Source organism: Hyla sarda, chromosome 5 (genome assembly GCF_029499605.1).
Source record: "Hyla sarda isolate aHylSar1 chromosome 5, aHylSar1.hap1, whole genome shotgun sequence".
NCBI classification, from domain to species: domain Eukaryota; kingdom Metazoa; phylum Chordata; class Amphibia; order Anura; family Hylidae; genus Hyla; species Hyla sarda.
In genome coordinates this window covers 222,640,737-222,668,176 of record NC_079193.1, presented here as the reverse complement: position 1 = coordinate 222,668,176, position 27,440 = coordinate 222,640,737, and the positions used below count along the sequence as shown (strand labels likewise).

Here is a 27,440-nt window from a genome sequence, read left to right as displayed (position 1 = left end):
AGTCCTTGAGCCTGTCGGTGTGTACCAAAGTGCATGGCAGCGCTGACGTGTGGAGCTGTAACTACAGTCAGGGACAATACATGTCCTTTACGGCCCACTGGGTGAATGTGGGTCCTGCACATTCACCCAATTTGGCCAGGTCACGCCACTTCCGCCTCCACGCTCTCACGCCGTTCGTCCTGCGACAATGTCTGACTCTGCCTTCTTATCCTCCACCATGTCCTCAGCATCCACTGCATGGACAAGTCACAGTGCCCCTCCAGCATACCAAGTGTGCAGGGCATGGCAATGTCACGCTGTTCTTCACCTGGTTTGCCTTGGCGAACGGAGTCACACAGGGGAGGAACTGCTCAAAGTGATTCGTCAAGAAATCAAATCATGGCCTTCTCCGCGAAAACTGAAAATGGGAACCATGGTGAAGAACATCTTGTCTGTGTTGCATCAAGGAAGCCTAAGCCATGCGCCCTGCATGGCACACATGTTCAATCTGGTTGTTAAGCGGTTCTTAAATTGTTCCACCCAGCTGCAAGACATCCTAAAAATGGCCAGAAAACTTTGCATACACTTAGGCCACTCGTACACCGCAAATCACACCCTCCTATAGCTGCAGCGTTAGAACAACATCCCCCAACATAGTCTGAAATGCAACGTTTCCACACGTTGGAATTCCACCCGTCATATGTTGGACCGACTATACGAACAGAGAAAGGCCATCAACGATTTCTTGATGATTCAAACGGATAGGGGTACTCTTCTATGTAACTTCTATGTCAACCAGTGGCAGCTCATACGTGACACCTGCCGTTTGCTCAGGCCCTTTGAGGAAGCCACATTATTTTCAGTCGCCAGGATTACAGGATGAACAACGTCATTCCACTGCTTCATTTCCTAAAACAGATGGTGAAAACAATGGCTGGTCAGACATGTTGCCTACATCTCACGGCCACATGAGTCCTTTGGGGGCTGAACTGGAAGAGGAGGAGAAGGGGGAGGAGGACAGTGGAGCACAGGCAATGTGTTGCGAAATGGGTGGTTTTGATACTGACAGGAGAGGAGGAGCTACAGGGTGATGAGGAAGACGAAACAGAGGACCTAGACACACTGTGGCAGTTTGCAGTGGAGATGGAGGCAGGGAGTTCCTCTGAGTTACTTGCACAAATGGCAGGATGCATGCTCACTTGCTTGCGTAGTGACAGCCGAATTGTCAGCATTCGACAGCGGGAGGACTTCTTGATCTCCACCTTGTTGCACAAAACGGGAGCCTTTTTTTACCCCCACTGAGAGGGGGGACAAACCGACCTACTACAGAGATGTAGTCAGTTGGCCGATGCCTATCTGCGCCATTATCCATCCTCTTGCAGGTCTGACTGGGGGGGGGGGGGGGCTCTGTGCTCACGTTTCATTGCCATGGCTGCTGGGGAGGGGTGGCAGGAGCAGTACCAGCTCCATCAGCAGCAGCCTGATTCTACAGTCCCTGATGAGTAGCTTTCTTCACCTGCATGGTGAAGCAACTAATCAGCAGCAGCAGGTAGACCTTGAGCAGGACCTGAACCAGCAGGTGGTGGCATACTTGGACAGGACCCTGCCAACCCACATTGAAGATCCGCTGGACTTCTGGGCAGCCAAACTGGATTTGTGGCCGCAACTAGCAGAGTTTGCCCTGGAAAAGCTGTCCTGCCTGGCCAGTAGTGTGGCATCAGGGCGGGTGTTTAGTGGGGTGGGGGCCATAGTAACCCTAAGGAGAACTCGCCTGTCCACCAAAAATGTGGAGAGACTGACCTTTGTCAAGATGAATAAGGCTTGGATCAGCCAGGATTTCCACCCACCAATGCCTGATGCATCAGCCTAGATTATCCATGGTGCCACACCAACACTATGATAAAAGATACCTTTTTCTTCTGCCTACCTGCCTCAGTTACTATTCTGATCCCGACACCTGCCTGATGCCACACATCTGATGCCAAGAGCTCCTTCTTCTACCCACCTTCGTCAGCGGGTTCTGGTATTGCCACCCACCACCCCACTCTGTCACCGGGTCACTTTCAGGACTCCAGATGCTGCCATCTCCAGGCTCTGTAATTGTGCTGCCTTATGATCTCCTCATGCTGCTGACACCTCTGGGCTCTGTCATTGTTCCGCTCGTCAGCCTACATAGGTTGTCGCCACCTCCAGACTGTGTCATTGTGCCGCCATATGGTCTCCTCATGCTGCTGCCATCTCCAGGCTCTGTCATTGTGCTGCTCTATGGCCTACATAGGCTATTGCCACCTCAAGACTGTGTCATTGTGCTGCCATATGGTCTCCTCATACTGCTGCCACATCCAGGCTCTATCATAGTGCTGCCCTATGGTCTTGCCATGCTGCTGACACCTCCATGCTCTGTCATTGTGCCGCCATGTGATCTCTTTGTTATATTGATTTTGTGGTAATACAGAATTTTTCAAGGTAAATGCTTCGGGCCCCCAGGACACTCAGTCATGCGCATCAGGTAGGGGGGGGGGGCTGAGAGGCAGGGGCTGGGACAGGTGGTAGCTCGCCTTGCGGCGGACCGCCAGCTCGATTTTAAGATACAAGTACAAGCTTTTCCACTGCAGCAACTGATACACTGCAGCAATTATACACTATTGGAGCTGGAATTACCGCGGCTGCTGGCACCAGACTTGTCCTCCAATGGGTCCTCAAAAAAGGATTTCAAGTTTGCTCATTATAATTACCAGGCTCTGTCATTGTGCCACCATGTGATCTCCTTGATATATTAATTTTGTGGTAATACAGTATTATGTACAATAATAGGTATTGCTACGCCCATAAAGCCAATACTCATTGTTCTGCTCTGCTGACTACATAGGTTGCCACCACCTCCAGGCTGTGTCATTGTGCCGCCATGTGATCCCCTCATGCTGCTGGCACATTAAACTTGTTAATCTCTTTAAAATCTTCAATTGACATTTAAAAAATATCTGCTGCCACATCCAGACTCTGTCATTTTGTCGCTCTGCGGCCTACATAGGCTGCGTCATTGTGCCACAATGTGATCTCGGAAAATTCGGCGAATCAGCGGAATCAAATTTTCCTAAATTCGCCCATCTCTAGTATTCTCCTGAGCAGTGAGGTTTGGAGGCAGTCCCGCACGTCACAGCGGGCAAGCTTGGCCCACTTCCAAACCTCACAGCACACACAGGGCTGCCGTCGTTTATAGGAAAATACGCAGCATATTTCTCACTTTGCAGTGTTTCACACGCAGCATGAAATATGCTGCATATACACTATGTGTGACTCTACCCTTAACCCCTTAAGGACACAATCCATTAGCCCTGCATCCCCGATCCTTAAGGACTCAGGGTGTACCTGTACACCCTGAGTGTTTCCGGTCCTCGCCGCTCACCGGACGGGGACAGGACCGGGATGCCTGCTGAAATCATTCAGCAGGCATCCCGTGCAAATGTCTGGGGGGTCCTGAGATCGTTGATTTGCGCAATTCCGGGCTGATCGGGTCTCTGATGATCTGATCGGCAGGAAAAAAGGTATGATCGGAGCTGTCAGTGACTAATACTTACACACAATAAAGTATAAATCACTACATATACACATACCCCTACACAGTTACCCCCACCCCCCCCCCCCCAAATAAAAATGACTGTCCAGGCATGCTGGGAGTTTTGCCACAGCTGGAGGCACCCTGTTTGGGAAACAATTGTGGTATTGGAGGCAAGTCTAATTCTTACATCCGAGTCCGTCCCTATGCAAATATCTAATTTAGGCCTCAAAGGCGCATGGCGCTCTCTCACTTTGGAGCCCTGTCGTATTTCAAGGCAACAGTTTAGGGCCACATATGGGGTATTTCCGTACTCGGGAAAAATTGCCCAACAAATTTTGGGGGGCTTTTTCTCCTTTTACCCCTTATGAAAAGGCAAAATTGGGATCTACACCAGCCTGTTAGTGTAAAAAAAATAAAAAATATTACACTTACATGCTGCTGTTGGCCCATACTTTTCATTTTCACAAGAAGGAAAAGGAAAAAAAAAAGACCCCCAAAATTTGTAACGCAATTTCTCCTGAGTACGGAAATACCCCATATGTGGACGTAAAATGCTCTGCGGGCACACATCAAGGCTCAGGAGTGAGAGCGCACTATGTACATTTGTGGCCTAAATTGGTGATTTGCACAGGGGTGGCTGATTTTACAGCGGTTCTGACATAAATGCAAAAAAATAAATGCCCACATGTGACCCCATTTTGGAAACTACACCCCTCACGGAGCGTAACAAGAGGTATAGTGAGCCTTAAAACCCCACAGGTGTTTGACGAATTTTCCTTAAAGTTGGACGAAAATGCTGGTGTTATCCCAAATTTTTCATTTTCACAAGGGGTAATAGGAAAAAAAGCCCCCCAAAATATGTAACCCCATTTTTTCTGAGTATATAAATACCCCATGTGTGGACGTAAAGTCCTCTGCAGGCGAACTACAATGCTCAGAAGAAAAGGAGCGCCATTGGGCTTTTGGTGAGAGAATGTGTCTGGAATTGATGGCCATGTACATTTAGCCCCCATGTTGCCAGAACAGTGGACCACTCCCACATGTGACTCCATTTTGGAAACTACACCCCTCACGTAATGTAATAAGGGGTAAAGTGAGCATTTACACCCCACAGGTGTCTGACAGATTTTTTGAACAGTGGTCCGTGAAAATGAAAAATGTAATTTTTCATTTACACAGCCCACTTTTCCAAAGATCTGTCAAATGCCAGTGGGGTGAGAATGCTCACTGCACCCCTTATTACATTCTCTGAGGGGTGTAGTTTCCAAAATGTGGTCACATGTGGGGAGGGTTCTGCTGTTCTGGCACCATGGGTGGTTTGTAAATGTACATGGCCCCCGGCTTCAATTCCAGCAAAATTCTATCTCCAAAAGTTCAATGGCGCTCCTTCTGTTCTGAGACCTGTAGTGCACCAGCAGAGCACTTGACATCCACATATGGGGTGTTTTCTTAACTGGGAGAAATTGGGCTACAAAATTATGGGGTCCATTTACTCCTATTACACCATGTGAAAATGAAAAATTTGGCGTAACACCATCATTTTAGTGTTAAAAATCTCATTTTCAATTTTCATGTCCAAATTCAATGCAAAGTCATCAAACACCTGTGAGGTGTTAAGGTTCACTATACCCCTTGTTACGTTCCTTGAGGGGTGTAGTTTCCAAAATAGTATGCCATGCGTTTGTTTTTTTTTTGTTTTTTTGCTGTTCTGGCACCCTGGGGACTTTCTAAATGCAACATGCCCCCCAAAAACCATTTCAGCAAAATTCTCTTTCAAAAAGCGAAATTTTGCTCCTTCTTCTCTAAGCACTGTAGTGCACCAGCAGAGCACTTAATGTCCACATATGGGGCGTTTTCTTAATCAGGTGACATTGGGCTTTAAATTGTGGGGTCCATTTTCTCCTATTACCCCTTGTGAAAAAGAAAAATTTGGGGTAACACCATCATTTTAGTGTTAAAAATCAAATTTTCCATTTTCATGTCCAACTTCAACGCAAAGTCGTCAAACACCTGTGGGGTGTTAAGGCTCACTATACCCCTTGTTACGTTCCTTGAGGGGTGTAGTTTCCAAAATAGTATGCCATGTGTTTTTTTTTTTTTTTTTTTTGCTGTTCTGACACCATGGGGGCTTCCTAAATGCAACATGGCCCCCAAAAACCATGACAGCAAAATTTGTTCGAAAAGAATGCAAGTAATGACAAAAATTTACCGCTATGTTAAAGTAGAATATGTCACGAAAAAACAGTCTCGGAATCAGAATAATCGGTAAAAGCATCCCAGAGTCATTAATGCATAAAGTGGTCAGAATTGCAAAAAGGGCTCAGTCCTTAAAGGGGTACTCCGGTGGTAAATTTTTTTGACTATTATGGCATCTTCTTTGTAAATTTAGTTTTTTTGCAATATACATGTGTTATATCTTTTGGCAGCATGTGTGTGTTTTGCTTACCTTTTTGTTGGGCGAGAAGTTCTGTAGTTCAGAGGGTTTTCTTTTACTGTTGTCCACAGTTCTGAGTCTGTTGTGGACAAGATGTCATAGCTTTTTTTTTCTCTGTCTGCATGAGAAATAAGCCACGCCACCTCACTTCATCCAAGGCTCCTCACCTCTTAAGGACCCGGCCAATTTTCACTGTAGGACCCGGCCATGTTTTGCACATCTGACCACTGTCACTTTAAGCATTAACAACTCTGGTATGCTTTTACCTTTCATTCTGATTCCGAGATTTCGTGACATATTCTACTTTATATTAGTGGTAAAATTTTGCATTTTTTTTTACTTTGAAGCTCTCTGCTTATAAGGAAAATGAATATTCCAAATAAATTATATATTGATTCACATATACAATATGTCTACTTTATGTTTCCATGATAACGTTGACATGTTTTTACTTTTGAAAGGCATCAGAGGGCTTCAAAGTATAGCAGCAATTTTCCACAACATTTTCAAAATCGAAATTTTTCAGGGACCAGTTCTGTTTTGAAGTGGATTTGAAGGGCCTTCATATTAGAAATACCCCACAAATGACCCCATTATAAAAACTGTACTCCTCAAAGTATTCAAAATGACAAAATGACTGAGAAACCAGTGATCAATGATGAAGATCAGTGTGTGCAGTGTTATAGGTCCCTATGGGACCTATAACACTGCAAAAAAAAAGTGAACAAAAAAAAGTGAATAAAGATCATTTAACTCCTCTCCCTTTTGAATCACCCCCCTTTTCCAATAAAAAAACACAGTGTAAATAAAAATAAAAATAAACATATATGGTATCACCGCGTGCGGAAATGTCCGAATTATAAAAATATATCATTAATTAAACCGCTCGGTCAATGGCGTGCGCGCAAAAAAATTCCAAAGTTCAAAATAGTGCATTTCTGGTCACTTTTTATATAATTTAAAAATGAATAAAAAGCAATCTATAAGTCCTATCAATGCAAAAATGGTACCGTTAAAAACGTCAGATCACGGCGCAAAAAATGAGCCCTCATACCGCCCCATAAACGGAAAAATAAAAAAGTTATAGGGGTCAGAAGATGACATTTTGAAACATATAAATTTTCCTGCATGTAGTTATGATTTTTTCCAGAAGTACGACAACATCAAACCTATATAAGTAGGGTATCATTTTAATTGTATGGACCTACAGAATAAGGATAAGGTGTCATTTTAACCGAAAAATGTACTACGTAGAAGCGGAAGCCCCCAAAAGTTACAAAACTGCATTTTTTTTTTCAATTTTGTCGCACAATGATTTTTTTTCCGTTTCACCGTAGATTTTTGGGCAAAATGACTGACGTCATTACAAAGTAGAATTGGTGTCGCAAAAAATAAGCCATCATATGGGTTTTTAGGTGCAAAATTGAAAGAGTTATGATTTTTTAAAGGCAAGGAGCAAAAAACGAAAATGCAAAAACGGAAAAACCCCCGGTCCTTAAGGGGTTAAAAGCAGAAAGGTTTTCCCTTATGTTAATATCTGAAGTTCTTTATTTACCCTTTATTACCAGTTTCGTTGCTAGAGAGTGACGGGGAGCGTACTGCATCGGGGAACACCCTGACTGGCCTGCCTGGCACTAAATAGCTGCACTCCAACTATCCCTTGACCTAATATGATCTTTGTAACTTTTTTTTTTTTTTACACATTTTTTTGCAGTGTTATAGCTCCCATAGGGATCTATAACACTGCACACACTGATCTTTTACCCTGATCCCTGCAAAGCCATAGCTTTGTATGGATCAGCAAGATAGGGGCTCGATTGCTCAAGCCTGTAGCTCAGGCTTGGAGCAATCAAATGCCGATCGGACACAACGGAGCAAGGTAAGGGGGCCTCCGCTCGAATCCTAGCTGATCAGCCCAACTGAGCTGCCGGGAAGCGTTTACTTTCAGTTTTAGATGCGGCGGTCAAATTTGATTGCCGTGTCTAAAGGGTTAATAGCGCACGGCACAATGATCGGTGCCGTGCGCTATTAGCCCAGGGTCCCGGCTATCGTTAGCAGCTGGGACCGACCTGGTGTGATGCGGGGTCACGGTTTAGACACCGGGACCTGGAGAGGGGAGTACATGTACGCCATTCGTCCTGAAGGAGTTAAAAAAAATTATAATTACATGCACCAAAATTTGTATGTTTCAAATTGTCATCTTCTGACTCCTAGAACTTTTTTTTTATTTTTCAGCATATGGGGCTATATGAGGGCTAATTTTTTGCGCTGTGGTCTGTAGTTTTTATTAGTACCAATTTTGTTTTGATGGGAGTTTTTGATTGCTTTTTATACTTTTTTTTATGGCATGTGAAGAGACCAAAACTGCACAATTTTGGAATTGGTATTTTTTTACATGTGCGCCATCAACCATGCGGTTTAGCTAACCTTATACAGTGCGGATCAAAAGTTTGGGCACCCCAGGTAAAAATTTGTATTAATGTGCATAAAGAAGCGAAGGAAAGATGGAAAAATCTCCAAAAGGCATCAAATTACAAATTAGACATTTCTATTTATTTATTTATTTATATAGCGCCTACAGATTCCGCAGCGCTTACAATTATGGGGTACAAACAAAGACAAGTATCAGACATAAAATTACACAATAACTATTCAAACAAGAGGTGTGAGGATATATTGAGGATATGTTGAGGATATGTTGGGGATATGTTGAGGCCAATTATAGACTGTTGTAGGCCTGTCTGAAGAGATGTGTTTTTAGGCCTTATATCCTTATAAAATATCAACAAAAGTTAGATTTTATTTCCATCATTTACACTTTCAAAATAACAGAAAACAAAAAAAAAAAGGTGTCTGCAAAAGTTTGGGCACCCTGCAGAGTTAATATCTTGTACTGCCCCCTTTGGCAAGTATCACAGCTTGTAAACGCTTTTTGTAGCCAGCCAAGAGTCTCTTAATTCTTGTTTGAGGTATCTTTGCCCATTCTTCCAAAAGTCTTCCAGTTCTTTGAGAATTCTGGTCTGTCTGTCACACACTACTCGTTTAAGGTCTATCCATAGATTTTCAATTATGTTGAGGTCAGGAGATTGTGAAGGCCATGGCAAAACCTTCAGTTTACGCCTCTTGATGTAATCCCCCGTGGAGTTCGAGGTGTGTTTAGGATCATTATCCATTTGTAGAAGCCATCCTCTCTTTAACTTCAGCTTTTTTACAGATGGCAGCAAGTTAGCATCCAAAATTTGCTGAAATTTTATTGAATCCATTTATTCTTCTACTTGTGAGATGTTCCCTGTGCCACTGGCTGCAATACAAACCCAAAGCATGATTGATCCACCCCCATGCTTTACAGTTGGACAGAGGTTATTTTCATTAAATTCTGTTCCCCTTCTTCTCCAAACGTACCTTTGCTCATTCCGGCCAAAAAGTTCAATTTTAACCTCATCGGTCCACAGAACTTGTTTCCAAAATGCATCAGGCTTGTCTATATGTTCATTTGCAAAGTTCAAACGCTGATTTTTGTGGTGAGGACGTAGAAGAGGTTTTCTTCTGATCACTCTTCCATGAAGACCATATTTGTACAAGTATCTCTTTATAGTGGAATAGTGTACCACAACTCCAATGTCTGTCAGATCTTTCTGGAGGGATTGTGCAGTCAAATGTGGGTTTTGAATTGTTTTTCTCACCATCCTGCTAGCTGTTCATTCTGATATTTTTCTTGGTCTTCCAGATATTGCTTTAACTTCCACTGTTCCTGATGACTGCCATTTCTTAATTACATTCTGAACAGAGGATATTGACATCTGAAAATGTTTTGCTATCTTCTTTTAGCCTACTCCAGCTTTGTGAGCATCAACTATTTTCAGTTTCAGATTTCTAGACAACTGCTTAGAAGAACCCATGGTGCTGATTGTTGGGGCAAGGTCAGATGAGTCTGGGCATTTAAAACCTTTGAGATTGACATCACCTGGTCTTCCCGGATGATGATTGAGAACAATCCATTACACTGGCAGGTCTCAAGCTTGCAAAGGGGGCAGTGCATGCTATAAATTCTGCAGGGTGCCCAAACTTTTGCAGATGCCGTTTTTTTTGTTTTCTGTTATTTTGAAAGTGTCAATGATGGAAATAAAATCTAACTTTTGTTGACATATTATAAGAATATCTAATCTGTAATGTGATGCCTTTTGGAGATTTTTCCATTTTTCTTTGGCACGCTATTAACCCTTTAGACGCGGCGTTCAAAGTTGAAAGCTGCGTCTAAACCGAAAGTGAAAGCTGCCCGGCTGCTCAGCGGGGATGATCGGGACTACCGCAGTGAAAATACGGTGTCCCGATCAGCTGGGACACGAGCGGAGGTCCTCTTACCTGCCTCTGGCATGTCCCCTCGGTGATTGATTGCTCCAAGCCTGAGATTCCGGCTTAAGCATTCGACCGCCGATAACGCTGATCATTGCAAAGCTATGGCTTTGCAGTGAACAGTGCTGGCAATCAGTGTATGCAGTGTTATAGGTCCCTATGGGAGCTATAACACTGCAAAAAAAAAAAAGTTGTGATTTAACCCTTTCCTTAATAAAAGTTCAAATCACCCCCCTTTTCCCATAAAAAAAAACACCATGTAAATAAAAGTAAATATAAACATATGTGGTATCGACGCGTGCATAAATGTCCGAACTATAAAAATATATCATTAATTAAACCGCACGGTCAATGGTGTACGCGCAAAAAAATTCCAAAGTCCAAAATAACGTATTTTTGGTTGCTTTTTATATCATGAAAACATTTATAAAAAGCGATCAAAAAGTCCGATCAATACAAAAATGATACAGCTAAAAACTTCAGATCATGGCGCAAAAAATGACATACCACATACCGCCCCATATGCGGAAAAATAAAAAAGTTATAGGGGTCAGAAGATGACAATTTTAAACGTATGAATTTTTCTGCATGTAGTTATGATTTTTTACAGAAGTACAACAAAATCAAACTGATATCATTTTAACCGTATGGACCTACAGAATAAAGATAAGGTGTCATTTTTACCGAAAAATGTACTGCGTAGAAACGGAAGCCCCCAAAATTACAAAATGGTGTTTTTTCTTCAATTTTGTCGCACAATTATTATTTTTTTACGTTTTGCCGTAGATTTTTGGGTAAAATGACTGATGTCACTGCAAAGTAGAATTGGTGGCGCAAAAAATAAGCCATCATATGGAATTTTAGGTGCAAAATTGAAAGGGCTATGATTTTTAAAAGGTAAGGAGGAAAAAACGAAAGTGCAAAAACGGAAAAACCCAGGGTCCTTAAGGGGTTAATTTAGCTCATTAGTCTGAATTCCTCTCAAAGGGAGGGGGCGTGGCCTCACTGTGCAGGTCTCCGCCCCCTCCCTCAATATGCTGTGTGCTCACATCTCCCCTTCCATTAGCAAAACTACAACTCCCAGCTTGTCCTCACTGACAGTAGTGGGACACAAGCTGACAGTGGGAGGATCTTTCCTCCAGCTATGAGTCCTGCGCTCACAGCTGTCAATCAAGGAAGTGTGTCCATGACATAGGTGATGATGCATGGACACAGCAGGACTTGTAGGTGTCCAAGCAGGCAGGGAGTATGAAATACTGAAAATGTTCTAATGAAAGCAATTGCAAAACCTGTTGGTTTTGCATGCTTTACAACATATGAAATGTTTTTGTATCTGACAGTGCCCAGTTAAGGACTTGGGAGCAAGGGCGTACCTTAACAGGTAAAAGACCTTTTGTAATATGGTTGTTTAATTTTTTTTATATTTAATAAAGAAAACAGTTCCTGAAAATCCCACCACTAGGAGTCCTCATACCTACTAAGACACTAACCAGCCCTGTAGCAGCATCAGGCTTGTCTAGGAATCATGGACAAGAGATGACTCATTAACAAAGTGGCATGAACAGACGGACCAATTACCTCCCACCACCACAGGGAGAGACACGCCCCCTTCTCCTTATAGAATTTCTAACACATTAAAGGGGTACTCCGGCGCTTAGAGATCTTATCCCCTATCCAAAGGATAGGGGATAAGATGCCTGATCGCGGGGGTCCTGCCGCTGGGGACCCCCGTGTTCTTGCACGCAGCACCCCAGTTATAATCATACCCCGGAGCATGTTCGCTCCGGGTCTGATTACTGGTGACCATGGGGCAGGAGGCGTGTGACGTCACGCCTCCGTCCCCGTGTGATGTCACACTCTGCCCCTCAATGCAAGCCTATGGGAGGGGGCGTGACAACTGGACAGCTTTTGGCAAGCTGTTGGAAATCTACAACTCCTAGCATGCCCAGACAGCCTTTACAAGCCGTTGCCAATCTACAACTCCCAGCATGCCCGGACAGCCTTTGGCAAGCTGTTGCACAACTACAACTCCCAGCATGCCAGGACAGCCTTTGGCAAGCCGTTGCAAAACTACAACTCCCAGCATGCCCGGACAGCCTTAGGCTAGCTGTTATACAACTACAACTCCCAGCATGCCAAAGGCTGTCCGGGCATACTGGGAGTCGTAGTTTTGCAACAGCTAAAGGCACACTGGTTTGGCAGACACTGGGTTAAGCTGTTGCAGGATGTGAACAGGGTGCAGTGAGGGGATTCCTCGGCTGGCCAGGCACATTGTAGGCTGAGGTCCTGCCCCCGGCTCCTCCCCATGCTATCCCTCTCAGCATTGTACAGCAGGGCTCCTTCCTCTCACACTTACTGACAAAGCCTAGAAACTCATGGAAAGTACAGCCGCTGGGCTGTAGGAGGCGGCGGCGGCGCGTCGTGTGTACAGGCCTCTATCCCGCTCACATTTCCTCTCCCTCACCCAGGACACTTTCTAGAAAAAGGGGGAGGGGGCCGGGAGCTCCTTCCAGTCTCCCTGTAGGAGGGTCTGTGTGGGAAACCCCGTGCATGTTCTGGTGAGTATGTTGTAGTTTGTGCTCTGTGTGTAGTGTTAGCCGGTGTAACCCTCTGTGTGCTGGAGAAGTGACTTTTCACACAGCAGTTGTGCGGGAAGAGTAGCTGTTAGGACTTTGTGTAAGGGCCACAACATGGCACGGGAGGGTAGAGAACACGGAGAGGAACCTCCGGGATCTCCGGCTGCCCTAATGAGGATGTGTAGCTCGCCGGGCAGGGAGGGGAGGGCACTGGCGCACTCAGGGATTTCCGACATACGTCAGCACAGGGACTTTCTGCAGTGACAGGAAGGAGGAAGCACGTTGTCTGTCATTTGTTGTTCATGTGAGGGATCCGCACAGTCAATGGGAAGCATGCGTGTCATCTGTTATTACTCCCAGTCATATGGAGTAAACTCGGCCCGAAAAGCTGACCCCACTACAACAAGCGCCTTGCTGAAATTCTACAGAATCTGATAGTAATGGAGTATTCTGAATATGAGCGACTTTTCATATAAAACTTTTTGAACTTAAAGGGTAGCTCCCACCATCCATTTTTTTTTCTGTCCCTGCCTATTGTCCCTCTATCCCTAACCCCCTCCCTGCCTTAATTTTTTTTTTAAACTTTATTAAAAATGCTTTTATGTCTGCCTGGTAGTGTGCTCACTACCAGGCAGACTTCCCCAGCAGGCACAATGTCACTGATGCCTGCTGTGGGGGGGCTGACTTCTGCCCTTAGTTCTTCTACACGTGGTGCCTCCAGCTGTTTCACCACTACAACTCCCAGCATGCCCTGACATCTATTGGCTGTCGGGCATGCTGGGAGTTGTAGTGGTGAAACAACTGGAGGCACCCTGTGTTAAAAATATCCTTCCATGGCCGCGACGCAACCTTGTCAGTGATTTGCGCAAGTACTACAACATATCAAAAAAAAAAAGTTGGTGACAGTGCCCATTTAAATGAAAAAAAAAAAAACACCTTGCTAACTGACATGTAGCCTTTCTACTACTCTGCCCATGACATCTGCCACATGCACGTGTCCTGACATGACGTAGTGACATCAACACACAAGGCATACCTTATGTCACATCCATGTCATCACATGATGTAGTGACATCACCATACACAGTATACATTCACATCCATGTCATCACATCACCATACACATTATACATTATGTCACATCCATGTCATCACATCACCACACACATTATACATTCACATCCATGTCATCACATCACCACACACATTATACATTATGTCACATCCATGTCATCACATGATGTAGTGACATCACCATACACAGTATACATTCACATCCATGTCATCACATCACCACACACATTATACATTATGTCACATCCGTGTCATCACATCACCACACACATTATGTCACATCCGTGTCATCACATCACCACACACATTATGTCACATCCGTGTCATCACATCACCACACACAGTATACATTGTCACATCCATGTCATCACATCACCACACACATTATGTCACATCCGTGTCATCACATCACCACACACAGTATACATTGTCACATCCATGTCATCACATCACCACACACATTATGTCACATCCGTGTCATCACATCACCACACACAGTATACATTGTCACATCCATGTCATCACATCACCACACACATTATGTCACATCCGTGTCATCACATCACCACACACAGTATACATTGTCACATCCATGTCATCACATCACCACACACAGTATACATTGTCACATCCATGTCATCACATCACCACACACAGTATACATTATGTCACATCCGTGTCATCACATGATGTAGTGACATCACCACACACAGTATACATTGTCACATCTGTGTCATCACATCACCACACACATGCATTGTCACACCCATGTCATCACATCACCACACACATTATACATTATGTCACATCCGTGTCATCACATCACCACACACATTATACATTATGTCACATCCGTGTCATCACATAACCACACACAGTATACATTATGTCACATCCGTGTCATCACATGATGTAGTGACATCACCACACACAGTATACATTATGTCACATCTGTGTCATCACATCACCACACACATTATACATTATGTCACATCCATGTCATCACATCACCACACACATTATACATTATGTCACATCCATGTCATCAAATCACCACACACACTATACATTGTCACATCCATGTCATCACATCACCACACACATTATACATTGTCACATCCATGTCATCACATCACCACACACATTATACATTATCACATCCGTGTCATCACATCACCACACACAGTATACATTGTCACATCCATGTCATCACATCACCACACACATTATACATTGTCACATCCATGTCATCACATCACCACACACATTATACATTATCACATCCGTGTCATCACATCACCACACACATTATACATTGTCACATCCATGTCATCACATCACCACACACATTATACATTATGTCACATCCGTGTCATCACATCACCACACACATTATACATTATGTCACATCCGTGTCATCACATCACCACACACATTATACATTATCACATCCGTGTCATCACATCACCACACACATTATACATTGTCACATCCATGTCATCACATCACCACACACATTATACATTATGTCACATCCGTGTCATCACATCACCACACACATTATACATTATGTCACATCCGTGTCATCACATAACCACACACAGTATACATTATGTCACATCCGTGTCATCACATGATGTAGTGACATCACCACACACAGTATACATTATGTCACATCTGTGTCATCACATCACCACACACATTATACATTATGTCACATCCATGTCATCACATCACCACACACATTATACATTATGTCACATCCATGTCATCAAATCACCACACACACTATACATTGTCACATCCATGTCATCACATCACCACACACATTATACATTGTCACATCCATGTCATCACATCACCACACACATTATACATTATCACATCCGTGTCATCACATCACCACACACATTATACATTGTCACATCCGTGTCATCACATCACCACACACATTATACATTATGTCACATCCGTGTCATCACATCACCACACACATTATACATTATGTCACATCCGTGTCATCACATGATGTAGTGACATCACCACACACAGTATACATTGTCACATCTGTGTCATCACATCACCACACACATGCATTGTCACACCCATGTCATCACATCACCACACACATTATACATTATGTCACATCCGTGTCATCACATCACCACACACATTATACATTATGTCACATCCGTGTCATCACATAACCACACACAGTATACATTATGTCACATCCGTGTCATCACATGATGTAGTGACATCACCACACACAGTATACATTATGTCACATCTGTGTCATCACATCACCACACACATTATACATTATGTCACATCCATGTCATCACATCACCACACACATTATACATTATGTCACATCCATGTCATCAAATCACCACACACACTATACATTGTCACATCCATGTCATCACATCACCACACACATTATACATTATCACATCCGTGTCATCACATCACCACACACATTATACATTGTCACATCCATGTCATCACATCACCACACACATTATACATTATGTCACATCCGTGTCATCACATCACCACACACATTATACATTATGTCACATCCGTGTCATCACATCACCACACACAGTATACATTGTTACATCCGTGTCATCACATCACCACACACAGTATACATTATGTCACATCCGTGTCATCACATCACCCCACACATTATGTCACATCCGTGTCATCACATCACCACACACATTATACATTATGTCACATCCATGTCATCAAATCACCACACACATTATACATTGTCACATCCATGTCATCACATCACCACACACATTATACATTATGTCACATCCATGTCATCAAATCACCACACACATTATACATTGTCACATCCATGTCATCACATCACCACACACATTATACATTATGTCACATCCGTGTCATCACATCACCACACACATTATACATTGTCACATCCGTGTCATCACATCACCACACACATTATACATTGTCACATCCGTGTCATCACATGATGTAGTGACATCACCACACACAGTATACATTGTCACATCCGTGTCATCACATGATGTAGTGACATCACCACACACAGTATACATTATGTCACATCCGTGTCATCACATCACCACACACAGTATACATTATGTCACATCTGTGTCATCACATCACCACACACATTACACATTGTCACATCCATGTCATCACATCACCACACACAGTATACATTATGTCACATCTGTGTCATCACATCACCACACACATTACACATTGTCACATCCATGTCATCACATCACCACACACATTATACATTATGTCACATCCGTGTCATCACATGATGTAGTGACATCACCACACACAGTATACATTATGTCATATCTGTCATCACATCACCACACACAGTATACATTATGTCACATCCATGTCATCACATCACCACACACATTATACATTATGTCACATCCGTGTCATAACATCACCACACACAGTATACATTGTCACATCCGTGTCATCACATGATATAGTGACCTCACCACACACATTATACATTATGTCACATCCATGTCATCACATGATGTAGAGACATCACCACACACATTATACATTATGTCACATCCATGTCATCATATGGCCTATTATTGACATCACCAGTGGCATACATTGTACACAGTCAATTGTAGATTTTGATGAAGATTCTTTGTAGATTTCGCCCATAAAAATGTGCAAAATATTTGAAATGCTTGAGATTTCCATGTATAAAGGAAAAACAACCCTTTTTTTTTTAACAACCAAATTTTAGTAAAATTTATGTCGGTTCAATTTTACATCTATAATTATAAATATGAAATTATGAACCCGGAACTTCTCTTGGGCTGTTCCTAAGAATGTTTTCTGGGCTATTTACGACTACAAAAATGGACAGTATGCAAATTGTGTAACAGCGTTTGCTGTAGCAATAAGAAGAAAAAGGGCAAACAAAATACTGTGTGTGCTTATAGCCTTAGGATAAGACCGTTTAGTGGCCTCCAGTGATAGTGTTGACCCATGTGTCTCATGTCATTGATGGGAGAAAACGAGAAATCTGCAGGTTACTTGCAGCAACAGGATTTGATTTTGCTGTGGATTTGTGTCGACCTGTAGCAGAAAATGTACTCCGTGTCTGCACCTGGAGTTACAGTAAATGGCTCCAGTTCTAAGCATGCAAAGCTAGAGCCATTGGATGCCCTTGAATATCATTGGATACCCTTGAACATGCAGTTTCCCTTCTTGGACAGCATTTAACTGGCTAAACACATACAAGATAAGCGATAGATAGCTGGTTGTGGAGTTACAACCCCAGGGTGCCAGGCCATCTTTAGAAGCCATGTAGAGTGTGAATGGAGCAGTGGCTGAGCACGCACGTGTCTGATAGATGCAGGTCTATCTTGAGAATGTTGGCCCTGACCGACCTGCTTGCCGTTGGGAGCTATGCTGTTTTCGTTTCAACTGAGTTAAGTAAACAAGGTAGATTGTGGTGCTACACTGTTTTTGTATCTCCCAATAAAAGGAACCTTACAGTTGTTACATGATGCCTGAACCATGGACATGAAACAGACTGTTTGCAGTAACACAGCAAACTATTATTTACTCCAAGATGCTATAATCGTACCAACCCACAGAATAAATATAACATCACTTTTACCGTACAGTCAACACTATAAAAAAAAAATGTAAAACAACCGCCAGAAATTTTCCAGTTTTTCACAAAAAATGCAGCATGTGTCAACAAAAATGCACCACTTATGTAAAGTACAATGTCACGAAAAAATTATCTCAGAAATAGCTTTCCAAAGTTATCATTTAAAAAAAAGCCTGGTCATTAACTTAAAAAAATGTCTGTCCTTAAGGGGGATGCATCTAACCTAACTTGTAGTAGCACTTAACTACGCTGCTCAAAAAAATAAAGGGGACACTTAAACAACACAATGTAACTCCAAGACAATCACACTTCTGTGATATCACACTGTCCACTCAGGAAGCAACACTGATTGACAATCAATTTCGCATGCTGTTGTGTAAATGGAACAGACAACAGGTGGAAATGATAGGCAATTAGCAAGACACCCCCCCCAATAAAGGAGTGGTTCTTCAGGTGGGGACCACAGACCACTTCTCAGTTCATATGCTTCCTACTTTTGAATGCTGGTGGTGCTTTCACTTTAGTGGTAGCATGAGACGTAGTCTACAACCCACACAAATGGCTCAGGTAGTGCAGCTCAATCAGGATGTCACATCAATGCAAGCATAGTGTCCAGAGCATGAAGGCGCTACCAGGAGACAGGCCAGTACATCAGGAGACGTGGAGGAGGCCGTAGGAGGGCAACAACCCAGCAGCCGGACCGCTACCTCCGCTTTTGTGCAAGGAGGAGCACTTCCAGAGCCCTACAAAATGACCTCCAGCAGACCACGAATGTGCATGTGTCCATTCAAACGGTCAGAATCAGACTCCATGAGTGTGGTATGAGGGCCCGACATCCACAGGTGGGGGTTGTGCTTAAAGCCCAAAACCGTGCAGGATGTTTGGCATTTGCCAGAGAACACCAAGATTGGCAAATTTGCCACTGGTGGCCTGTGCTCTTCACAGATGAAAGCAGATTCACACTGAGCACATGTGACATGTGAGTCTGGAGATGCCGTGGAAAACGTTCTGCTGCCTGCAACACCCCCCAGCATGACCAGTTTGGCGGTGGGTCTGTAATGGTGTGGGGTGGCATTTTTTTGGTGGGGGCCTCACAACTCTCCATGTGCTTGCCAGAGGTAGCCTGACTGCCATTAGGTACAGAGATGAGATCCTCAGACCCCTTGTGAGACCATATGCTGGTGCGGTTGGCCCAGGGTTCCTCCTAATACAAGACAATGCTAGATCTCATGTGGCTGGATTGTGTCAGCAGTTCCTGCAAGAGGAAAGCATTGATGCTATGGACTGGCCCGTCCATTCCCCAGACCTTAATCCGATTGAGCACATCTGGGACATCATGTGTCACTCCATCCACCAACACCACGTTGCACCACAGACTGTCCAGGAGTTGGTGGATGCTTTAGTCCAGGTCTGGGAGGACATCCCTCAGGAGACCATCCACCACCTCAGCAGGAGCATGCCCAGGCATTGTAGGGAGGTCATAGGGGCACGTGGAGGCCTCACACACACTACTGAGCCTCATTCAACTATGTAAAGACGAAAGTATTTCATACGATTAGTTCATTCATTCAGATCTAGGATGTGTTATCATAGTGTTCCCGTTATTTTTTGAGCAGTGTAGTAACACCTGGCTGTCTATTTATTCCTAAATATTATGAGAAATAAGGTTCCATGCATATAACCAATTTATCTGTTGCGTTTCTGTGTCGGAAATATGAGGAAATACCTTCAGATTCCTAATGTGGATTTTAATTCCATATGCTTTGGATTTTGCTGCAGTTCTGGGTGTGGATAAGCCCCTCTGACTTTGTCGAAGTCCACATGAAAATCCATCATGTGAACATGTCCTAACAAAGGAACTGAACAAATATTTATGAAAAAAGTATTTTTCCAGAATGATTTCCTTGGCATATGCAAGGTCAGGAGCCGTGACAGATTATTTTTAACTGTGTGTTGTCCATGCAGACTTTGTTTTGTATGTGGTTGCCTTTGATAACACTTGCTGCATGCCTTCTTGTGTGCTAGAAAGTATACTGTTGCCTAGAGAAAACGTTCCTGTCCACTGATACATGTTGATCTTATTTGACATGGCTTTTTTGTTTTACAGTTTCCTGTTTAATTATAGACTTGCTGCAAAATGTTTGGGGTTTAGGTAGGGTAGAGTTCTAAAAATATTTATCCGAGCAAACATATCTTGTGTTCTTGTAATCCTCCCTCAGAGGGCCCTGCGTTTAGCATCAGGTTAGGGGAGGGAATGTTAGGAGAGCACAGAGGGGAGGGGAAGCCCAATGACGTCATTGGAAAGATTAAGCAATAGACAGTGGGCAGGGCCAGACGGATCCCCCTGACAGCCCCTCCACCACACAATCACATGACTGAAGGCCTGCCAAAAGCTTTCACAGTGTCAGACTATAAATGCAGTCCTTTCTGCCTTCCCCAGTGCACATTCAATACTAGATCCTTAGTGTCATAGTACAGAAAGGATTTCCTGACTCTCTTCTAGGTTCTCTCTTTTGAGTGTGTGTGAGTCCTGTAGGTTAGACTAGCCTGTGTGTGTTTTTTATTTGTCTTAAAGTGTACCTGTTGTTAAAAAATGTTTTTGACATGTCATAGGGTCATGTCAAAAGTGTTTGTTGTTTACGTTCTGAATATTTGGCCCCTGTCCGATCGATAGAACAAGTGCCACTCAGCTCTTTCTCTACTCTGTGTCTATGTGAGCCGGTCAGTCCCATAGACTTGCATTATGAAACCATCTTCAACACAGTTTGGAGAGAATGCCCTAAGTGCTCACTTCTTCCAATCTGTCAGGGTCTTTTGATATGTCTCTACAACATATCAAAAGTTTTTTTGTTGTTGTTGTTCTTTTAAATCTGTATATAAAGGCATGACTCGAATTTGCAGTATAAGGCCACAAGTTGTGTACTACTGTTAACAGTGGAGGATATTTACTAAGAAATCTATTCCAAAGAAAGTGCATGGCATACATTAAAGGAGTACTCCTGCGCAAAATAACATCCCCTATCCAAAGGATAGGGGATAAGTTATAGATCGAGGGGGGGGTCCGAGCGCTGGGGCCCCCCGGGATCTCTGGACGGGGCCGCGGCCGCGGCAGTCTGCAGGAAGTGAAGTTTGGTCCCCAGCAGAAAGCCGCGGCAGACACGTCCCCTCCATGTATCTCTATGGGGTACATGGAGGGGGCGTGTTGGCTGCCGCGTCATGCGGGGACAGCGCCCCCTTTCCTGTATATTGCCACTGGAGATCCCGGGGGCCCCAGCGCTCGGACACCACGCGATCTATAACTTATCCCCTATCCTTCAGATAGGGGATAAGTTATTTTGCACTATAGATGTCCTTTAAGGGTACAGTTACAGGATCTGCTGCAGATTTAATGTAGGATATAGCAATGTAATTAAATGATTGAACACAGCAGCAGATCTGCAGCAGATCTTGTACGTGTGATTGTACCCTAAATTAGTTTTATTTCATTTTTTTTTTTATGTAATGTGCTTAGCCTTTGGAGAAACATAAAAATCAAATAGCCTCCCAATATAGCCTTGGGGTTGGCTCCTGCTCAAGCCAATCAGTGGCCACAGCAGTTTCCTCTTCAGATGCTGATTAGCCAAGCGGGGAGCGCACGCAGTGACCCCAAGCACAGCAACTGCTGAATGGCAGAAGTGAGAAAGCTAAGTATATGGTTTCCCGCCTACTGAAAAATAAGAGTTATGGCGAGGAGGAAAAAATGAAAGTGTAAAAATGCTAATTGGTGTATTCTTTAAGGGTTAATAACTCCCAACAACTCAGAATACCGCTTTTTAGGAGTTGTTATTTTGTACCCAGATTGAGTCAGTGTTAACCCCTAAGGACAATAGACGTGAATGTACATCCTGATGCACCAGGACTAACATCTACGTCCTATACATGAAATGAGCACCGGATCGGTGCTCACATCATGCACAGCAGGTCCCGGCTGCTGTCAGCAGCTAGGGACCCACCGGTAATGGACATCAGCGATCGCGCTGATGTCTGCCATTAACCCCTCAGATGCCATGATCAATATAGCTCACAGCATCTGCGTCAATGTGAAGCTTTAAATGGCCGATTGGATTGCCTGCGTCACGGCAATGGGAATCCAATCATACAAGATGGCGGACAGAGGTCGCCTCACCTGCCTTCTCCGCACTCCCAGGGTCTTCACCTCCTGGTCTGACATCGAGCAGACCAGAGAAGAAGATTGCAGATAATGCTAATCATTGGTGTGCCTTATGCATAGCACTGAACAGTATTAGCAATCTAAAGATTGCTATAGATAGCTATAGATAGTGGGAAAAAAAGTAAAAAAAAAAAAGTCCAAAATAGATGGTTTTGGCCACATCATGTCCATGAAAAACGTAATAAAAAATGTGATCAAAAAGTCACATACAGTGATGCTTCAGCGCACAATGGCCTCAGCATACAGTATTTTCAAAATATAGTGGTCTTTTCTGGACCATTGCAAGGCTGGGTTCACACCACGTTTTGTAACTACGGTTCCCGTGTACGGCTGGGAGGGGAGGGGGCGGCGCTTAATCGCGGCGCCCGCACTCAGCCGTATAGGGGAACCGTATTTAATGCATGTCTATGAGCCAACCGAAGTGATCCGCAGCCTCCGGTCGGCTGCGTTTTCGCCCGTATGCGGTTTCCCGACCGTAGGCAAAAACATGGTCGACTGCGTTTATGCCTACGGTCGGGAAACCGCGTACGGCCAAAAACGCAGCCGACCGGAGGCTGCGGTTCACTTCGGTCGGCTCATAGACATGCATTAAATACGGTTCCCCTATACGGCTGAGTGCGGGCGCTGTGATTAAGCCACGCCCCCCTCTTCCCATCCGTATACGGGAACCATAGTTACAAAACGTGGTGTGAACCCAGCCTAACTTGAAACCAGACTCAAAATACAATGTACAGACAGTCCAGATCTGCAAAACGTGTCAATAGCTGGAAGAACCGACCAATCGGAATGGGCATTTCACTGTTAAAACCCCTGTATTCCTAAAGTGCATGCACTGACTGGCTGTCTAGTATAGCCTCCCTACAGTACAGGGAAGTACTACATGCTCTGTACTACTCTATACCTGTGCCCGGGATAGTTGCTCTAGGTGAGGGCGGCTCCATTTTACATTTTTTAGGACACTGTATGTACTGTACAGGACCCTGAAGAAGCTCCTGTCCTCCAGTGATTTACAGCTTCCAGCAGCTCTTTCTTACTTTTTATATGTAAGGACTTGCTTTATCTTATTTTTCTTTAATCTTCACCTTTTCCTATTTTCAGATGACATTTTGGGGCTTCAAAACCAATTACCAAGCTTCCATAGAGTTCTGGTCTCAACATACAATGGTCGTCCTGGAACCAATTAATATTGTAAGTTGAGGGACCACTGTATGCGCAAAAGTGGCACTGATAAAAACTAAAGATCACAGTTGAAAAAACCATAGGTATAATTTTATTCATATTGACCCACAGAATAAATAGAACATGTAATCTTTACCGAAATGTGCACTGAGTAAAACGAAACCCTTCAAAATTTGCTAAATTGCGTTATTCTTTTTATTTTCCCCACATAATATAATTTTTTTTGGTTGTGCCGTACATTTTATGGTAAAATAAAAGGTATCATTACAAAGTACAATTGGTCTTGCAAAAGACAAGCCCTATATGGGTCTGTGGATGGATAAAGAAAAAAAATTAGAAGGTGAGGGGAAAAAATGAAAACTCAAAAATTAAAGTGGCTTTGTCCTTAACCCCTTAACCCTGACCATTTTCACCTTTAAGGACTCTCTTTTGCAATTCTGTCCACTGTTACTTTATGCATTAATAACTCTGGGATGCTTTTACCTTTTATTCTGATTCCGAGATTTTTTGTTCTTTTGTGACATATTCTACTTTGGTAAATTTCCGTCGTTACTTTCATCCTTTCTTGGTAAAAAAATCCCCAAATTTCATGAAAATGTAGAAAATGTAGCATTTTTCTAGATTTGAAACTCTCTTTTTGTAATGAAAATAGACATTCCAAATTATACATTGATTCACAAAAACAATGGAGGAGATTTATCAAAACCTGTCCAGAGAAAAAGTTACTGAGTTGCCCCTAGCAACCAATCAGATAGCTTCTTTCATTTTAAAAAAAGGCCTCTGAAGAATGAAAGAAGCAATCTGATTGGTTGCTATGGACAACTCAACAACTTTTCCACTGGACAGGTTGTGATAAATTTCCCCCAATATGTCTACTTTATGTTGGCATCATAAAGTTGAAATTTTTTTTACTTTTTGAAGACATTAGAGGGTTTCAGAGTATAGCAGCAATTTTCAAAATTTTCACGAAAATTTCAAAGTCTGACTTTTTTCAGGGGCCCGTTAAAGGGGTACTCCGGTGGTCAACGTGTTTTTCCGTTTTTGACTTACCCTATTTGTTTTGTTTCATTTCTATTCTTGTTGTTTAGCCTATTCTATTTCCGTTCTTTGTTGTCTTTTTATCCCCCACTTTGTTTTCCTATCTTTGCTTCTATTTCCTGTTTCTTACTGTGCTGAAAACTACAAATCCCAGCATGCCACATGCCTTGCTGGTTTGGGATGGCTCCTTTTTTTTGTTTGTTTGTTCCGCCCTTTACCCATCCTACTATTTTCCCGGGTCAGCCCCCTTATACACAGCACACTAATATAATCAGCCCTGGTTGGGATACACTGGCATACACACACAAAAGGGACTACATCTCCCAGCATGTGTCATTCAGGAGTCTTCAGTCTGTGGTATAACACCAGCATGCTGCCTCTGTAGTCTCCTGGGGGTTGTAGTTCACCACACCTCTGTAGGGCATACACCAGTGTTTCCCAACCAGGGTGCCTCCAGGTGTTGCAAAACTACAACTCCCAGCATGCCCTGTGCATGCTAGGAGTTGTAGTTTTGCAACAGCTGGAGGCACACTGGTTGGGAAACACTGGTGTAACATGATGTGTATGCTGAATAGGCTAGAACAGTGTTTCCCAACCAGTGTGCCTCCAGCTGTTGCACACACACACACACATACACACACAACAGGAACTACAACTCCCAGCATGTGCCATTCAGGAGTCCCCCCTCCCCCTTCACATATAGAGATCATTCCCAGTATGAGATTTATTCCCCTGCAGTCCATACATCCCCAGTCCGTGGACCTTCTCATCCTCCCCTTCAGATAACACTTATCTTCTCTGTGAGGTCCTTCTCCTGTGCAGACCTGCGTCCTTAGAATACAGAGCAGGGGGGAGGGGAGGGGGGAGCTGTGTACTCAGCTGGATGAGATGAGGGGGCGTGGCTTGTATCTCTCATGCAGACAGAGGAAAAAAAAAAAGCTGTGACATCTTGTCCACAACAGACTCAGAACTGTGGACAACAGTAAAAGAAAACCCTCTACAGAACTTCCTGCCCAACAAACAGGTAAGAAAAACACACACATGCTGCCAAAACACATAACACATGTATATTGCAAAAAAACAAAACTTACAAAGAAGATGTCATATAGTAAAAAAAAATTACCACCGGATTACCCCTTTAAGTTTGAAGTAGATTTGAGGGGCCTTTCTGTGAGAAATACCCCATTATAGAAACTGCACCCCTCAAAGTAATCAAACTGGCATTCAGAAAGTTTAACCCTTTAGGTGTTTAACAGGAATAGCAGCAAAGTGAAGGAGAAAATTCAAAATCTTAATTTTTTTACACTCGCATGTTCTTGTAGAGCCCTTTTATTTTTTTTATTTTTACAAGGGTAAAAGGCGAGAAATCCCCCCCCCCCCTCACCAAAAAAATGTAGCACAATTTCTCTCGAGTAAGGAAATACCTCATATGTGGATGTAAAGTGTTCTGCAGGCGAAATAAAGGGCTCAGAGCAACAATGGGATTTTGGAGAGTGAATTTTGCTGAAATGGTTTTTGGGGGGCATGTCGCATTTAGGAAGCCCCTTTGGTGCCAGAACAGCATACTATTTTGGAAACTACACCCCTCAAGGTACAGTGAGCCTTAACACCCCACAGGTGTTTGACGACTTTTCGTTAGTCGGATGTGTAAATGAAAAACATTTTTTTCACTAAAATGCTGTTTTTTCCCCAAAATGTTACATTTTTACAATGGGTAATATGAGAAAATGCCCCCAAAAATGTGTAACCCCATTTCTTCTGAGTATGGAAATACCCCATGTGTGGACGTCAAGTGCTCTTCTGGCGAACTACAATGCTCAGAAGAGAAGGAGCGCCTTTGGGCTTTTGGAGAGAGGATTTGTTTGGAATGGAAGTCGGGGGCCATGAGCATTTACAAAGCCCCCCGTGGTGCCAGAACAGTGGACCCCCCACATGTGACCCCATTTTGGAAACTACACCCCTCACAAAATGTAATAAGGGGTGCAGTGAACATTTACACCCCACTGGCATTTGACAGATCTTTGGAACAGTGGGCTGTGCAAATGAGAGATTAACTTTTTCATTTTCACGGACCACTGTTCCAAAAATCTGTCAGACACCTGTGGGGCGTAAATGCTCACTATACCCCCTTATTACATTATGTGAGGGGTGTTGTTTCAAAAATGGGGTCACATGTGGGGGGGTCCATTGTTCTGGCACCATGGGGGCTTTGTAAACACACGTGGCCTTCAATTCCGGACAAATTCTCTCTCCAAAAGCTCAATGGCGCTCCTTCTCTTCTGAGCATTGTAGCTCACCTGCAGAGCACTATACATCGTTATGGGGTATGTTCTTACTCAGAAGAAATGGGATTACAACTTTTG

At 43.4% G+C, this 27,440-nt stretch overlaps 2 protein-coding genes across 3 annotated transcripts in view; one reads left to right on the top strand and one right to left on the bottom strand.

The window, feature by feature from the left end:
* The window catches only part of ADTRP (androgen dependent TFPI regulating protein), a 151,704-nt gene extending 125,798 nt beyond the window's left edge, over positions 1 to 25,906 (bottom strand). Inside the window, exon 1 of one of the 2 annotated variants that reach the window (XM_056521174.1) lies at positions 25,840 to 25,906. The gene's annotated coding sequence lies outside the window, so the exon portion shown is untranslated. The remainder of the gene's footprint in view (positions 1 to 25,839) is intronic. The other variant, XM_056521173.1, reaches the window with a different exon arrangement.
* The window catches only part of HIVEP1 (HIVEP zinc finger 1), a 285,521-nt gene continuing 270,708 nt past the window's right edge, over positions 12,628 to 27,440 (top strand). The window contains exon 1 of the mRNA XM_056521170.1: positions 12,628 to 12,883. The gene's annotated coding sequence lies outside the window, so the exon portion shown is untranslated. The remainder of the gene's footprint in view (positions 12,884 to 27,440) is intronic.